Consider the following 18,637-nt stretch of genomic DNA (forward strand, 5'->3'; position numbering starts at 1 on the left):
ACGAAACATGATTTCTAAGACAACAAGGGATAAAACGAGTTTCGATTCAATGTTTTACCCACAAGTTCTGCAATACACACACAAACTGTGACCACAACATTAAACTCCCGATGTCTAAAATTTGAAATCTAATTCCCTATTAAAGCACCTAAATAATGCCAATGTGATCTTCCAGAGATTCTGTGCAGGGGACTCCAGCTTTCATTATCGGTAGAACTGCAAGTCAAACCACTTTGCCTTATCTCTTTACATAATCTGGAATTTCATCAGAGCTTGTAAAGGGATTAAGACTACCTTTTCAGGGGTATTTATTCAAAAATGTACCTGAAAGTGCAGGTGGTCATCTGAGGCTAGATCCAGTGTAGGCAATGAGCTCTTTAGAAATGGATAGGAAAGGTCCTGTGTGTAGAGCTCACCCAGTATTGGCCAAGAAGTAGAACACTGACAAAGTAGTACACTGACAGGAGCCCTTTCACTCTCTCTGGAGCTTTGGTGGCAGTCACAGCTCTGGATATGTGGGATCACAAGCCTGGAACATAAGGTTGCTTAACCTAGACAAAAGTATTTGCATAGGCTCAGACATTTATTGCATGTACACGAGTCTGCTGCTTTGCCTTTTCCATGCAAGAAACTCGTATGCCACATGCAAGGAGGCCAGATGCCTTTAAGGAGCTTTGAACTTACTGTATTTGCCCTGGACAGCTGATTTGTGCATGTGGCGTAGATTTGATACACGAAGGCAAAATGCACGTCTGGGATTCCTGGATTGCTCCAGACAAAGTTTTCAGGTAGAATGAGAATATACATAAAGGAAAACTGCGACAAATGGCAGCCTTATGCTAGTGAGGCTTACAACAATGCTTACTGTTTCTTTCACTGCTCTTAGAAAAGGACAAAGACAAGATAAGGGCAAGTATTCCCATCCAGATGAGTCCACAATGTGGTGGGCAGCAATAAATCCCTTCAGGTGAGGTAGTAGTATGGAGGTGCTTCACCATATGATAGTGGTGCAAGCTGTAGACTCCTATGTGCAGGCCTGTCATGCTGAGCTTTGATACTTCCGATGAAGCTTTGGAGGAAGACGAGTACCCATCTGCTCAGAGTTAGGCAAGTGCAGCAATACAGAAAACCAAAATAGTAGCCACATGGAAAAATTAAAGTCTGTGGTGAGAGGTCACCTGAACTTAGACAATTAGATAGCACTGAGGAAGAGACAATCACCAGGTTTCATGTAGTTCAGTTCCATGCAAGAAATTCCCTAATCTTTTGCTGCATGTAGCCTATGGAACATTGTGTAGGATTTAAGAAGAGCTAAGGTACCGACAACTTAAACAGGGAAGTTCCTTACACTCCTACCTTTCCCTAAATGCTGCCATCTTAACATGGCTGAGCCACGCAGAATCTGTTTGTACCTGCACCTCACTAAGCCACTTCAACTCAGCATTGCTTTCTGAAACACATCATCTGCACAAGACTGAACTCCTCATAGGGCATGGAACCAAGACTGTCTTCTTAAAAATCCTTATTGTGAGAGGAAATGTTATATTTTATATACAGTTCTACCTTTATATCACTCCCAAAGTACGCCTGAGGAAAAACCCTTTCCTAATCTGTAAAAACCTTGAATTTATGTGTTCCATCTTTTAGCAAAGTGACAAGCTATGAAAATCCTGCACATTCCTATCTCTTCATTTAAAGATGTATCAACACGGGGTTCATTAGATGAGAACGGATGACCAAGCAGTAGCATTACTCCCCAGCTACCAATAAAGACAAACTTCTGGGACAGGGCAAACCAAGGGAATGAGTCCATGGACTTTTGCTTTGTCATGTCTTTCAAATAACCCTGTGTGGCTCCTTTACTGGGATTTTCAGATATGCTCTCTTGTATCTTTGAGAATCTTGTCCTTGGCATCCAATTCCCATAGCATCCTGGCATTCAGTGCATTTAAACATAAGCCTTCACATCCTGGCTTATATGCTGATTGTTCCATGTTATTACAATACTTTGAAAATCTCCAGTGGTAATCTGACCATTAAACCAAGCTGTAAATTAGATAGATTGGACTATCATTTTCCTATAGGGAAATAGCATGCTTCTTTATTCACTTATACGGGCTTTCTGCTGGTATGATCCTTTAGGCATGAAGACAAGAATGTATTATACTCAACAATGGCACAGATGCCTGAAAAAACATTACAATATGTCACTCATTTCTCTTGGAAGCATCTCATGCTCTTTGGATTGTAGCCACACTGGTACTTTAACTTCCACTGCCTTTCACAGAAGAAAGTGATGCAGGAACTGGGAGATGACAAGATAAAAATAGCTAAGCTTTCCCCATTGATATTTCAAAATGCGAGGAAATGAAGAGAAAGCTTCCTCCGTCCCTTGCGAAAATTAGTCCTGTTATTGCCAGTACCAAACCCAACATCTTCTTCAGTGGTCTAGCGAAAAATACTTCTCTGCATCAAAATTACTTGATGAAAATGTTTACTTGTAAAGACTTTCTATTTTTGGTCTTCGGTGTGTCCATTTACAGAACAGGAGAGACCTAAAAGTTTAACATAGTACAGTGTTTAATTTTACTTAGGCTACCGTCCCTTCCCAGTCCCGTAAAAAGGTTTACATACAATAGATCACAGAGACCATAAACTAAAGACAAAGACCTACACAATGCTCTTGAGGTAATCCTTTGTGCTCTGCACATACCAGTGCTGTATAATATTTGAGGAAAAGCACAATAAACTATTTCTGACATCTGTTTTTAAGGTTGCAGAACACTACAATGTAAAAAGCAGACGCTACAAAGCACTCATATTTCCACCAACTTCAAATGATCTTGGATATTCAGAGGAGAGCACCAAACTGAGCAACTGCTCTCCTAACTGACAACAATAGCATGATGTTAAAAGAGACGGATTCTCATGCTGCCAGTATGTTGTACTGTCATGATTTCTTTGCTCTCCATATGATGAAATAGGTGGTAAGTGGAGTTTGACAACTGTACATTTGCGTTATCACATTCACTGTTAATTCCATTATTAGGTACCACATCAGATTGCAGTGCCCTGTTTCGAAGAGCACAGCATCTGTTTATTAGAATTTACACTGCTTTCACTAGCCAACAGACAGCACAAATTCTAAATAAAACTGCTTACTATAGCTATCGGTCTGTGATTTCTTCCAATATATTAAATACTTTATCAAAAACCAATTCAGAGATCATGTTATAACGAAGCTGAAACGAAGCAGCTTTCAGGCAGCTGCTCAGCATTCCTCCTTCTGCCTTGTTTTCTTTTCCCTAAATGAAAGGAAATAAAGGTTCCTGTTTGTTCTCTAAACCTCCTGCCCATAGCACAGCATCCTCCACAAGTGAAAAGCACAGCAGCCATCAGCAACATAGCTGGGCTTTGGTGAAAGCAAATGCTTCACTAAAGTACATTGTTCCATTCAGGGAAGTAAACCAAAACGCTTTATATTATCTCCACAACTTTTAATAGTCACTCAAATTCTCTATCATCTTGAGTAGGATGTCCAAAAAGTCCACATCTGCAGATTCTGGAGAACACATCGAAGTAAGGAAGACTTGTGTATTTTTGATCCAAAAAGGTCTAATTTTCCCTTAGTGAGAAGGAGAACTCTTAGACCCTTCAGCTCCAAGATACTTGCACACAGTTCAAAACTATTTTGTCTGCTACCGCTTTCTGCCATCTTTTGAATACTCTGGATCTTAAGTTGGTGGATCATGACAAAGACTGCTGCAAAGTACTCCAGGACTTGGTAAAGGCACTCTACCACCTACAAAGCAAAGATCTTCTTCAGCTCCTTTACAGTATATGGCTCAGTAGTGGGCTTCCTGCCAGAGCTCTGCATAGTGATCTTACAGAACTCCAGATCTCAGCAGGAAAACATTTAGGTGGTTGTTGTTAGTGTTTTTTTTTTTCTTAAAGGCTTCTAAAGTACCTTCTTAAAGGAGGGTCTGGCTTATGTTTTCTGTACTCACAGGAAGTGTATAGAAAAAGCAGCAAAAACTAGAAAAATAAAGTAGTAACCACCATATACCTAATCAATCAGATGCAAAACATATTGTATTTTCTTTCTTTTAGTTATCAAAGAAAACCTGCCAGTGTCTCTGCTTGTGCTATAAGTTGTCAGTCAACAGCTGTTAGCAAGCTAGATCATGAGAAGCTAAGGCCCTACTCGTGGTGTTCCTTCATCTGAGGATGATAGCACTTCACTACAGCCTAGGTAATAATACTTGAAACCTTGGCTTGATTCACTCCTCTTCTGGAGCAGGTAAGTGTGAATCTAACATCTAAAACGAGCTCAGGTCATGGCAACAGCCTGGGTAATTTGATAGTGAATAAGAATGTGCTTTACAGCCTGGTCTCAGGGCTCATCTTCCGGACAATTAAATGACTTGAGACTTTATAAAAGACTTCAGTATGAGTTTTGCTCTGAGAACATGCTTAATCAGTCCATATTCTGATGACAGTACACCAGTATGGGGACAGATCTGGCTGCTGCCCTCTTTCCCACCCTTCCTCCCATGCGCATACTTTCCTGGTGAATAGCAGCTTGGAGGCAATGGCAGTATATAAAAGATTTCTGAACAAACTTACCACTAGTGAGACCTGTTTTGATAAAAAAGTAAGAATAATCCAGACGTCAGCTTAACCCAGAGCTAGCCTGAAAAGGACCCAATGTCTTTATGACCAATTATGGTCAAAGAAGCTTTTGTTTTGATAATAGTGGGTTTGACGATATCTGTCTTCAGGAGGAGGATGTAATGTTTCCTACATGACATACCTTCTTTATTGTGTCTTGTTTTCCTGTGTTTTCTGTTTTCCAGGTTCTATTTGCCTCTTAAATCTTTTCTTGGGTGATATCCCATTTTTGTTTCATTGCTTTTTGCCCTTAGAATAGCAGATCATTTCTGTTATGTGTTGGAAAAAATATTGGGTTTATGGGTATTCTGCCTGTCTCCTGTGCTAAGTAGCACAAGAATGAATTTACCAATCAGACAGAATTGAGAGTAAAATGTAAAGGAGCCTCTTAAATATCCAACTTAAGTGACAAAAAAATCTATTAAAGAAACGTTAGATGTTTGGCACTAGGGCTTTTCTTGCTCAGTGTAAGTGTATCTAGCTGTTTACATGGTTCATCATGAATGAAGTGTTTGAGTCACCATCCCTGGAGGTTGATTCGATGATCTTAAAATCATAGAATCATAGAATCTTAAAATCACAGAAGCATAGGATTGATCTTAAAAACATAGAATCATAGAATTGTTTAGGTTGGAAAAGACCTTTAAGATCAAGTCCAACTGCAAACCTAACACTGCCAAGTCCACCACTAAACCATGTCCCTAAGTGCCACATCTAAACGCCTTTTAAATACCTCCAAGGATGGTAACGCCACCACTTCCCTGAGCAGCCTGTTCCAATGCTTGACAATCCTTTCAGTGAAGAAATTTTTCCTAATATCCAATCTAAACCTCCCCTGGCACAATTTAAGGTCTTTTCCTCTTGTCCTATCACTTGTTACTTGGGAGAAGAGACTGACAGCCATCTCACTACAATCTCCTTTCAGGTAGTTGTAGAGAGCAATAAGGTCTCTCCTCAGCCTCCTTTTCTCCAGGCTGAACAACCTCAGTTCCCTCAGCCGCTCCTCATAAGACTTGTGCTCTAGACCCTTCACCAGCTTCACTGCCCTTCTTTGGACACGCTCCGGCACCTCAATGTCTTTCCTGTAGTGAGGGGCCCAAAGCTGAACACAGTGTTCTAGGTGTGGCCTCACCAGTGCCGAGTACAGGGGAATGATCACTTCCCTAGTCCTGCTGGCCACACTATTTCTGATACAAGCCAGGATGTTGTTGGCCTTCTTGGCCACCTGGGCACACCACCAGCTCATATTCAGCTGGCTGTTGACCACACCCCCAGATCCTTTTCCACCAGGCAGCTTATCAGCCACTCTTCCCCAAGCCTGTAGTGTTGCATAGGGTTATTATGATCCAAGTACAAGACCCAACACTTAGCCGCGTCGAACCTCATACAATTGGCCTCGGTCCATCGATCCAGCCTGTCCAAATCTCTCTGTAAAGCCTTGCTACCCTCCAGCAAGTCAACACTCTCGCCCAACTTGGTGTCATCTTCAAACTTACTGAGGGTGCACTCAATCCCCTCGTCCAGATCATTGATAAAAATATTAAACAGAACTGGCCCCAGTAGTGAGCCCTGGGGAACATCACTTGTGACAAGTCATCAACTGAGTTTAACTCGATTCACCACTACTTTTTGGGCCCAGCCATGTAGCCATTTTTTTACCCAGTGAAGAGTACGCCCATCCAAGCCATGAGCAGCCAGTTTCTCCAGGAGAATGTGGTGGGAAACAGTGTCAAACGCTTTACTAAAGTCCAGGTAGACAACATCCACAGCCCTTCCCTCATCCACTGAGCAAGTCATGTTGTCATAGAAGGAGATCAGGTTAGTCAAGCAGGACCTGCCTTTCATAAACCCATGCTGACTGGGCCTGATCACCTGGTTGTCCTGTATGTGCCACATGAATGACACTCAAGATGATCTGCTCCATAACCGTCCCTGGCACTGAGGTCAGATTGACAGGCCTGTAGCTCCCCAGATCCTCCTTCCAGCCCTTCTTGTCAATGTTTTTTTCCAACCTCAATGATTCTACGAATATTCATTTATATGCCAGACAGGGCATTTGAATCTAGTTTTTTCTTTGCTCTCCATTCTAGGTATTTTATATTGATATAGGCTATATCTACCCAGAGTAAGGACAGGAAAGAGAGGTGCTCACCTACATATTCTGAAGGAAGTAAGTCAAATATGCATAACTCCTGAAGCTGAAGGAGTTATATATGTACTCTGGAATATACGTAACTTCAGCCAGCTGAAGCTACCTCTGCTGTGCCCAGAGGAGGTGCTGCAGGTTCATTGTGGTTGCTGAAAAAAATCACTACCAGCTGGAAGAAGTTAGTTACTAAGAGTGGCATGACAAAGAACAGAGGATGCTCCCAGGAGCCAAAACGTGTCTAGCTATCAAAGCATCTCACTACAGTTCTGTTTCTGCAGGATACATTCCAGGTAAACAGACACTTTGCACACAATGGAAGAAAATCTACATGCTGTGTTTCCCTTGGAAAAGAACTTGTTTTTTCTCTACATTTCGAGTTCCTCAAAACAGGTAACTTTTTACCACTGCGCAAGTGTCCGACCATATACAGCCTTTATCTGAGCAGAGAAAAGAGAAGGGCTGCACAGCCACATGAATGCAGCCATGCCACGGGACAGTTGTGTATGCCATCCAGCCAGTGCTTATGGATGGATCTCTCTAAAATGTCTCTACCCGTGTCATTAAATCTGGGTCCAATTGCACTCAGTACAGCGTGGTCTGGGCTGAGTGAGGATCCTCATCTCTACAGAGTTGAAATTACAGATGCTAATACTTTTGGAGGAAAATATGGACATCTCAGTAAAGAGAATGGTTTGTTAACCAGTAAAGGTGAATATATCCCCAAGACAATAATTGTTCTGCACAGAGAAGACTTCCATGAGTGGGAATGGTTAGCAGTTCATTACTGTTAGAGAACCTGAATTATTCAAACAAAGCTGCAATAAAGGCTTTTGGTTCTCAGGCACCACTTCGTACCATTGCTTCGGGGCTTTGTCCTCACTTTCTTCCCAGCACGGCCAGACTTGCCCTGGCATGCCGTACCTCTTCAACCACTGGTAACTTCTTCCAGATGTTTCCACTACAGTTGTCACAGCCCAGAAACCTGGGCAGCACTGGCAGCACGTGAGACTCAGGCATGTTTGTACCCAAGTGGCATCCTTTTTTTGTTGCCTTTATTGAACACTTCTATATAAAGAACATATTTGTAGGAATCAAGTTTCATTTCTGAATAATTACATATATGAAAATGAACTGAGTAATTGAATTCCAGTGAATAATTCAAGCATCTGTAAATTCAAATCTATAATCTGCTAGAGTGTTATATGATCTTATTTCCATTTGATTCCTGAGAGGAAGTGCCTTACACTGGTACATAAAGTTGTCTCTAAACACAGACACCATCCGTCGTAAATGTTTAATGTCCAATCATGAATTACAGCACCTGTTTTAAGCGATCAGCTACTAAAGGATATATAAAAAAAAGAGGACGGAAATAGGAATTTCTTTCAAGGAAGATTATTTCCTGCTGTTGAATTTCTATATCTCAATAAAGTGCCAAATTCAGTCTTTGTTCTTGCAACATCTACTGTGCATATAGCTGAAAACTGAAACAAAGATCTTAGCATGGAATTTCAGCTACACCACCAAATATTTCAACCTCATTTTGCATGCACAGTGATTTAAAGCCTTGGCTATCTGTATACATGTGATATACTACAAAACAGGGCCCACAAACCTTTGTTCACTTTCTCAATGTTTTTTCATCAATCTTATCTTCTATTACAATTGGTTTTAGCATTCCTGATAATTTGTAAAATGTCATTTTTATTACACACACTGTATTCACCTGCAAAAAACATACTCTGTGGATCCTCTGTGAAAAATTCCTTCTGATCAGGATAATATCTTAAGTGACATGCAATGAATAATTGAGTCAGCAATAAGTGATAAAAGTCAGTGCCTTACTAAAAATACATAAAATATAGAAGAAAGTAAAATAACAGGATATAAAAAAGAAGGCAGGGGAGGCAGAGATGAACCTCACAGACTGTTTTTAAATTATTCACATGTAGAAAAATGGGGAAAAATTCACAGTGGATCTGTTTCTCAGGGAGTTTGGTCCAAGTGTCACTGGCAAGAGTGAATAGGCAGCCTTCAGAAATATGAAGCAAGAGAAAGACATAAAAAATGGTGTGAGGGGAAGGACTTTGTGCCCCTTTTTCCTTTGGCCTTTATACTCTACACACATTTTCCTTACCCTTACTCATACTCGTTTGTCTAGGGGAAATGTTGGGATTGGGAAGTGATCCATGAGAATGAAGCAGCTTGAAAAGCATTATATTAGTCTGTGGAATAAGTAATACTTCAACCAAGTGAAGTAATGGAAACCGCTTCACCCAAGTCATTTAAAATTGGACTGAATAAGGCACTGGAGATTATGCTGAAGGGAACAATTCTGCATTGGCAGGAATATGGACAAGATGACTTAATAGATTTAGTGTCCATATGCCAAATCCTGGGATCCGGATCCAGTTTTTATTACTCTATCATTACTGAAGTTGAACTTCCATTCACGTTATTGAGAGCTCACCCTAACACAAGGAAAAAATAACCAAGACTTTCAGGATTTATACGTTAAAAAACCACCCAAATAAAAACTACTTCCATATAATTTAAAAACTTAACTTGTTTCATAAAAATTACAAAGCCTGACTGCAAAAATAGTAGGTCTGTATAGAACACTCCTTGAATTATTCCTAACAGCCTCTTCAGAAAAGTTACACAGAGTTTACCCAGTTTAATTTGTTAAGACTCACAAGAACCTTTGATCAATGGAAACCTTACTGCTCCCTTGAAATAAGTCTCTCAGTGTATGTTATGCTGTACCTGAAATGGACGAAAATATCTGTGAAAAAAATATTACGATGAAAATTAAAATTTAAGTATGCTTTGTCATCTAAGCATGGAAATAGTATTAGAAGCTTTTATTAAAAAGCACACAATGTGTGACACATATAATAAGCAACAGCATTTTTTCCTTTCTTCATTAAAAATCAGTGGGGCATTTCAATATAAATGGTAGAAGATTTAGGCTAAATGGAGTCTGTTTTCCTTTGTGTGAAAATGTGTGTAAAAGAATCAAGATTGTGCTAAATTCTTATTTGTTTTGGTTTTAAAACAAAATAGTATTAATTAAATCAAAATTATTCCAGAAATACTATTAACACATTTAAAATGAGAGAATCGAGGGTGCTCTGGGGACAGAGACCTGTATGTCCTTGTAAATAGACAAGGATTGGTTTAGATGCAATTAAATAGTTCCAATTTTCATTTCATTCTTATTCACACCAATACCTGTCACCCGCTGAGATTATTCCTTACATGGAAAAGGTGAACCAGTTCCTTCTGGCATACTATAGAATCATCAGAGATAGAAAAATCAAAGGCTACATTGAGTATATTGGAAAAAATCCAGTTAGAAAGATAGCTGAGGTAGCAAATTCTTTCTTCATTTTGTGATGTACAGATATACACATCAGTTACTCTAAAGTTAAAACTTCCCGATATGATGGAGACGACTGGGAACTGCAGGACAATGGAATTTCTTCCCTTTTAGTAAAAAAGCCACGTTAAAAGTTAGTTGGAGTCTTATCAAAGATTTTTACACTATACTGAAAATTTTCAGAGAAACTTTCCAAAATTTGTCTTTTTAGGAATTCTTATTTGTGCTTATACTGAGCACTAGTCTGCATGAAGGGATGAGATTTTTCTCATAGTTTTCTGGAGTAAATTTATTGCCCAACACTGCAAGGCTATGAAAAGTTATGTGTGTTTCCAAAATGGGGAGAACGGAAACCTTATCTGATTATTTCTTTCTTTTCTGTTTTTTTTTTTTACTTTTTCTTTCTAGATCTGTACACAGAGGCTGTAGGAAACTTGGCACATCATCTTTAAAAATATCACTAAATCAAACTGCAACTCATCAGTGAGCACATCCAGATACAGGGGAAAGAGCGGCTGCCTTGCAGCAGATGGTGATGAATTAACCTTGGAGGGATTCACAGTTGGCCCCTGGATGTGCAGACAGAACAAGGTGTAGCCTGATCCTGACCCTACCCCTGTCCAGATGAAGACATGAGAGGGAAGTCTCCTTTTCTAGAAGGTAAGGCTTAGCTGGCACAGCCAGCTGTATGGCTCCTAGCCACACAGGTCAAAGAAGTGTCCAAGGCTAAATAAAAACAGATAGATCTGTCAAGTCTGAGCCATCAGTGCGACTCAGGCACTGGCTCCTGCCTTGCATGCCCCTGCAAGTGAGGACACATTTCACAGCACAGTGCAACACTTCCTCCTTCATGGTCCTACATGTTCACCTGCCAAGGGCACAGCATTACAGCTGCAATGTATCAAGAGAAAGAGAAAGGGAGCAATGTCCCCTGCCATGTCCCAGGTTGAGTAGAAGACAATCTCCAGCTGCAACTCAGCCTTAGCTAAGCTAAATCTGCCCACATGGGTCACAGTTTCCCCCTTTCACTGGCACAAGCCCGTTTTGCCAGGTACGTTGCTGGACACACTGAAAAACTGTCACATGCTGGAGACAAAAAGGTACTGAAGAGGCCGAGGAGAAAACATAAGCGGTCTGACCTCCTCTGACCAAACAAGGATTAAGCAGCTAATATTAATTGCACAGAGGAGCACAAGGGCTGCTCTAATTTGCACCACCCACCTAGGCAGCTTTGGTTGACCATGGGCATGAGGAACAAGGACAGATGATGTGCAGAGACGGATATTGATGCTGTATTGTTGTGTCAGTCCTTCATGAAGACCAAAGCATGCATCAGGTCTCCCCTCAAACTGTTCAAGCACAAGACAAAAACAGTAATTGCTGCCTAGAGAGCTTAGAGTCTATACAGTGACCAGAACTGCTGCAGTCCTCTCCAGCTTCAGCTATACCCTGTAGATGCACCTGATTGCTTGGCCCATCATTATTTTAAAAGGAAATAAAATGTCTTTCTGCTTCTTTGGGTATGGAAGGCATCACTTCCACAGTATGCTTCATCTGGAACTGTATTTAAGTAAACTCAAGAGAGCATATTCTATATAAGCAATACAAAATCATGTGTGATTTTTTTGTTGTTGTTTCAATAGACAGGGCTTGAGTAATGTCAGGGTTTATGGCTTTTATTTTATTTGGAGGGGCTACTTTTTAAAGGAAGCAGGAAGCAGTCCTTGGACACAGTAAGTCACAATGTATAAATAGCTCTACTGAGAGTATAACAAAGACTCTTTTGTGCTTTTTTACCAGCAGAGCCAATCATATATGCAACTCAGTAACATAAAAATACCTCATCCCTACTTATGACACCTCCACCTTATAAAAAATTATTAAGACATCCACTTAGAATTTCTACCAAAAGCACATTATTTTCTGTGCATTGCTTAGAAGTCATACAGTAGTTGAAATTATTTTAATAATTGTAGAGAAATTCAAAAAGTTTCCTGTTGTCTGATTACTAAATAGAGCATACAGTTAATTCATCTTGAATTGGAATACATTTGTGGAAATATGCTTCTCCATATGGTTTCATATTTATTTCTGCAAGGTGAATATGGTGACAGGATTTTTTCAAATTAGACTATACAATTTTTTTTTATTAAATCAAAACCAGTAGAGTTCCCACTTAGCAAGCATTCTGGACCTCATTTTAAGCCATTTGAAGGAGGTCTGAAGTTTATTGGATTTTAAATATATCCTTTTCCCCAACAAGGGTCTTTTAAAGGATAGTTTAATCTATCTAATTTACATTCAGGAATTTCATCTTTCACATGCCAGGCTCTGGGACTGTCAAATCCTTGGGCTTTTCATTCTTATCAAACATAATAAAGTGATCATACATAACCAGTAGGATGTATTTTTTTGATTTTTATCCAAATGCCATTTTCAAATCCAATTTAGGTCATATAGGATGCCAATTTTGTAGAGTTAAGAAGTTAGATGGGTTTTCCAAAGAAAGATTATCAGTAATAAGTATAAACATATGTCAGTTCATTAACTCTTTAAAATATCCAGCATATCAGACTTCATTCCCTCCTACACTGTCAAATACTGCAGTAGCTCCTGTCCGACGCTCTGTGAGGTTCTCATATAAAGACTCCCAAAACCAGTGGAAATCTTTGCTTTCCTAGTGGGGTTTGTACTTAGGCAAAGTCCAATACATCCAAACATTTTATTGAGTGGGCTTGATCACATCTTGAGATTTGGGACAGATAAGGGCCCATGCAGCCTATTCCATCCACTGGATAGAATATCTTCCAGTGAAATATTCTCCAGGTGCTCCTTAAGTTAAAGAGTTATTGCATCCTACTTGCAACCAGAGACAGAAGCTAAATTTGCCTATTGTCAGTCAATCATCCCCTCTTCCCCTTCTCTCCTGCAAATGTAAAACTCCATTTTTACCTGTCTAATAAAAGTAGCTTTTTCCCTTTTGGTTAAAATCAATATAGCTTCTACACAAGGTGCTGATTTGCACTTCTTAATCATGAATATTTTTTTTCCAGTGTTATGATGGAGCTTAGGAAGTATTTTTTTCTCCCAGTACTTTGAAAAAGAAAGGTTCTTTTATTTCTGCTTTTAGGAGCAACCAAATCTAAATCCATGCTAATCCCCAAAGTCAAGTAAATTCTAACGACTCCTTAGAAGTAGTACTAATGTTACCAATTACTTTCTTCCTCTGCTTAGCTTGATGCAAATTGATACAGACCAATGAAAGTGGGTTTGATTTTCCTGTGCAAATGACTTAGTTGGTACACCAAAAATTAGTAATACACCAAGCTTGAATTACATGCTAAGCATCTTATTCCTCGTATACACAGAGTATTTTAAAATTAATAAAATCTTCATATATTTCTCAGGCTTAGTGAAAAAGTGAATCTGTCTTTAGTGGAGCTTTGTACTCTAATGGGGATAGATGGGGACTCTGCCAAATCCAATACATAACTCTCATTAACATAAGCCAGGTGAAGTTCCACTGTTAGCTATAGTTAAATAAAAGTTGAGGTAGAATTTCTTATCTTATGTACATGAATATGTTTGGACATACAAAAGGAGGACAATCTCCTTTCCTCAGCCTTCAAACAGGAGGAAAAGAGGTTGAGGACTAACTCATTGCTGGTTCTTCAAGCAATTTCTACATCATTAAATCAATCTTCAAGATTTTTTCCAATCCCTTTTTCTGCAGACAGCCAGCCACACAGTACTCATTCACTCATGTGCCTAGTCAATCCCATGTCTTATGATGATAATGAAAAATAATTTAGAAGGCTACATCTCTTATTTTAAATTCAGCCATAGCATAATTAATAAAACATATAACAGCACTTTCCAGCACCCTTTCAAAAGAATGGAGCACAATTTTCAGTTTTAAATACATTCAGATACAAACATTCAAAAGTTTTCAAGCAACTATTTCCATATTCTTAAAGGAAAAGGCGGATAATATCTGAGAGGGCCAAGCCTGTCCCACTAGCAAAGCCCTACATAAGAGGCACTTCATAGTAGCTTTTTCTGTAAGGCAACTGAGAAGAGGGAGCAGGATTCTAAACGTCTTCTTTCCTCCTTCCATGAGCAATTGATCTGTTTCCCCTTGAGCAGTCTGCACACTAGTCTTCATGCTAGCTCATTTATAGCAGCTGATCACTATGGTTGTTCAGCGAAATCTTTGCTCACCACCTATTGCTATAAGCCAACTCCTGCCTCTGCTGACAGAGAGAGAAGGAGAGCAGGCATCCAGGTCACGCTCACCTGCTACTGCCTGGGCTTGCACGGAGGTGGGGAAAGTCTCAACGTTTTTCCATATCTGAGTCCATCCCAATGTAAAGGCTGTTGGGATAGCATAGCATCAAACTCCCTCCAGAGGATAAGAGCCAATATACATCAAAGGTATTGCAGTAAGTAAAAATACAATCTAGACCCACATTCAGTCATATGATGCCATCAACAAATATACAGGGCTAGAGAGAAAGCTCTTCCCAAAAATATAGTCTGAGATTTTCATATTGCACCTCCTGGGTATAGAAGTGTTTGACAAGATTTATACATCATGAAAACATCAAAGAAAGAGAACATACAGGTTTAATAGCTTCTGGTCATGAGTCAGGTCAGAGAGATATGAAGACCTGCTTGTGATCTCAGGGTAGGTAATGTCCATAGTTCCTGATTATGCTGCCAGCAGCCATCATTTAGAAAGTCTATAGCACCTCCACCAGAATAGAAAGTAAATACAAAACAAAGTATTTACACTACTACACTAGTAGTACACTACACTTCCACCAGCAAGTAAATAAGATTCATTTTACATTCACACTTGAATTACTGTTATACAGCCAATAAAAACAAAATATGAAGCCCTACTGAAGAGCAGTTTTAATTTGACAGCATTTCTGAAGTGTCTGGGGAAATCTGCTGTCTATGAATGCTGCATAAATTCTGCTGTTGTTTTCTACGGTACTGCAAAAAGAGAACTTCCAAGTGTCGTTCACAGCAGGAAATGCCTTCAGCCTATTTCTACCCACAACCAATAATTCTTAAGTTAATATCTGGTGGGGCCCTCCAAGCATTTCAAACTAGTATGCTTTTTGCAGTGGTCTAGTAAGAACTGTATGAACTACAAAAATTGGTAGCATGAGTTGTGCCATCTCGTAGCGATGTGTTCTCATGTCAGTTTTGTCTACTATATTGGTGATGCCAGTTGTGGTTAGAAAAAAAGTAGCATATAGTGATTAAAAATAGGTTTTGCTTTTTATGCCTTTTTTCTCTTTCTTTGCAAAACAAAAAGAAAAAATCCTACTCAGATCCTTCCTGTCCTATTCCTGCTCCATCACTCTTCAAATCTCTCAGTCATAAAGTGTTGATGGCATTCATCAAGATTTAGAATACAAGAATGGGATTTCCATTACACTTATCACTGCATTAAACTTGCTTCCCTTTCATAAGATGTACCCTACCTATTTATCACATTATTTATTACATAAGACCAAATTTAAAAGATCTCTATATTTACAAACTTTTTATGTGTAGTAAGTCTAAAAGAGCTGCTTATACAGCTTGAGACCAAAAGTCCAGTCATTCTGTTAATAGTAGCTAATAAAGGATATCTAAGAAAAAATATAGAAAACAAGGCATATGTAGCATGTTTACATATTCAAATTGGTATCATGATCTACACAGACTATAATGAAAGCTGCACTGATCACCTCATTTTCATCTCGTCCACCAACTTTCTGCACCTTTCAAGCTGGCCTATTTCTACTACTTATATAGCTTGAACTTGACGTGAGTTAATGGCTATGACAATTTATGCCAGCTGAGGATCTGGTTCTAAACTTTTAGCCACATCTCATTTAAGATTAAAGTATACAAATCCTACAAAATAAATCTACTTGATATTATGAAAAGTGTATTAGGAAACTAAATGAGATTATTTCTAAAGCATTCAGTGTTTTTTTAAAGAAAGGTGCAGCTAGAAGATACTTTTATTTATTACAGTGCATTTTTTTCTATGAACTTTTTAAAGTTCAAATAAATAGCAACACAAAAACCACAAAGTAGAAGATAGAGCATTAAAATCTCATTCTGATGTACGCTAGAGTCATTTGGATGATTATGCAAAAAATGAATTTTCAAGCTACTGTCCTGTTCTTTACATTTTAACATTAGGTTCAGGATTACGCATTTCAGAAGCAGACAATACCCACTCAGTTAGAAAGAGATTACCTTAAATCTTCTTTATGAAAAAACAGGGAGAATAGGAACCTTAAGCTCACAGCTATGTCTGTTTTAACTGTGGTGACCCCTTTTGTGTTTCACTGCAGCGATGCTGAGAGCCTTGCTCTGATTTGAAAGGTCAGAGATTTGAGGAGCTACTCCTTACGGACTGTGTTCTTGTTTCTGGCTACTTGATCATGGAACTTTTTAAATGCTCACCATATAGACTTGGGGTTACGTTTTTCAAATTCCATTCTTTAGAATAGAATAAGTCGTCTTTTTTTCAACTCATAAGGCTAAAAAAGTCAAGTCAAAGTACGAAAGTACAATTTCTCTGTGTGTCTGCTCTATCCTTATTTGTTTTATTTTTGAGTGACTGAGTACTTGATTCAGCTCAGGCAGCCACCACTCCCAGTTCCTGAGCCCCAGCCAGGTCTCTCAGGCCCATTCACAATTCCAGCACTAACTTTCCATAATTATTTTATTTCCTTAATCTTCCCAATGGCTGGTTCAGCCCCAGGTGGGCCTCATTCCCCTCCAAGTTCAGTAAGACAGTCTCTAACTCCCTCTGCTCTCCTGTCTCCTCCAATTTTGATTTTTTTGCTGGCAGCCTCACAGTATCTCCTCTTTTCTCTCTCTTTTACACACACAAACACACACATGCATGCACACACAATAGCAGGAGAAACACGTCAACCATTTGAAGAGAAACAAAGGCAGATTGCAATTTCAACACCTAGAAAAGAAAGAAATGAAACAAAGGATGATAAAAAAAAAAGAGAGAGTATGAGGGAATGAGGAAGAAAGAAGGACTACAAATCTTTAAATAAAGAAAACGAAAGGAAAAACCAGAGGAGTTTAAATACAGGAGTAGAAAAACAGTGAAAAAATATTACTCATATATAAAAGCATGAAAAAAATATAATAGATATTGGAGATGAACTGAAAATGTGAAAACAGAAAAACCCCAAATAACCCAAAGCTCAATGTAGGTGCTGTAATTTCTACTTATCTGCCCCAAATATCAATCTCTAGAACTGTTTGAAAGATGCAAAAAACCCCAACTTGTTTCATCTTTTTTAGTCTTAATCTTAGTTTACCACACAGTATTCTTGAAGTTGAAAACTTTAAATGCTGGAGCCTTCCCTCGGCTTTTTCCACCACGTGTTAACCTGGAGTGCAATACACATCGTTATGCAAGAGTAATGCTGCATGCTACACCCTGGTGCATCTAACTGTAGTCTGCAGAGACCAAGTCTGACTGTTGCAGCTTAAGAAACTACTTAAATACATGGCTGATTTAAAGCTATGGCTATGTCTAACCTGTGGAATCCAGGCGTGCTTCCCAGCTCCTACAACCGTGCGCGTGTGTGTGTGCCCCAGCTGCACCCTGGCTCCACGCTGACTCTCTTCCACCCTCCGCCCCCACACCCAGGGTTCCCTCAGGATGATCCGGGACATGGCTGTGGCACACACCCCACAGTTTAGACAAAGCCTCTGGGGGGTCATCTGGAGTTACGTTGTCAGCAGCCTGAAACAGAGCTTTGACTCGGGGTAAGTATTTTGCGAGCTGAGCCTTGCACGAGGATTGTCCGCTAATAGTTGTGCTGTGAAAGAGCATATCTTTTCTCACACTCGAAAGCAGAGAGTGTTCAGAAAATTCAGTTCATTTTTTAAAGAAATTGCTTTAACAACTTGCGCCACATTTAGGCAAAGGAATATGAGCATACAGCAGGGCCAATCTCGTAATAAAGGATACGCTGGTTTGGTAAAAGCAACCAGAGCACTCACAGGGCCACATCGCCATGCACTGCACTGGAAGTGTACTCCTAGGTGTCACGAGTTCATGCGTGGCCATCTGTATTTTGTCAACAATAGCAATTCACTTTTTAATGAATGTTTAAAGTCTCAACTCCCCTGGGAGTAACAGCTATAGAGAACATCAGCTATTGCTGAAAGAACAGAGATGCTAGGAATAAACAGAATATTGTAGAATGGCAAACGGGAACCAGTGACCTCATTACTCTGGAAAATGTCTCCTTTTGAACCACAAGGAGCTCTGACAATTGTAAAGGTTCAGTCTTGAACAATGGAGTTTTGCAGAGATAAAGTGAAAGCAAAATTGAGCCCCCTGTGTAATTATGGCAGGTTTTTATTATGTGCCATATATTATCATG

Source organism: Tauraco erythrolophus, chromosome 7, assembly GCF_009769465.1.
Source record: "Tauraco erythrolophus isolate bTauEry1 chromosome 7, bTauEry1.pri, whole genome shotgun sequence".
Taxonomy (NCBI): Eukaryota; Metazoa; Chordata; class Aves; order Musophagiformes; family Musophagidae; genus Tauraco; species Tauraco erythrolophus.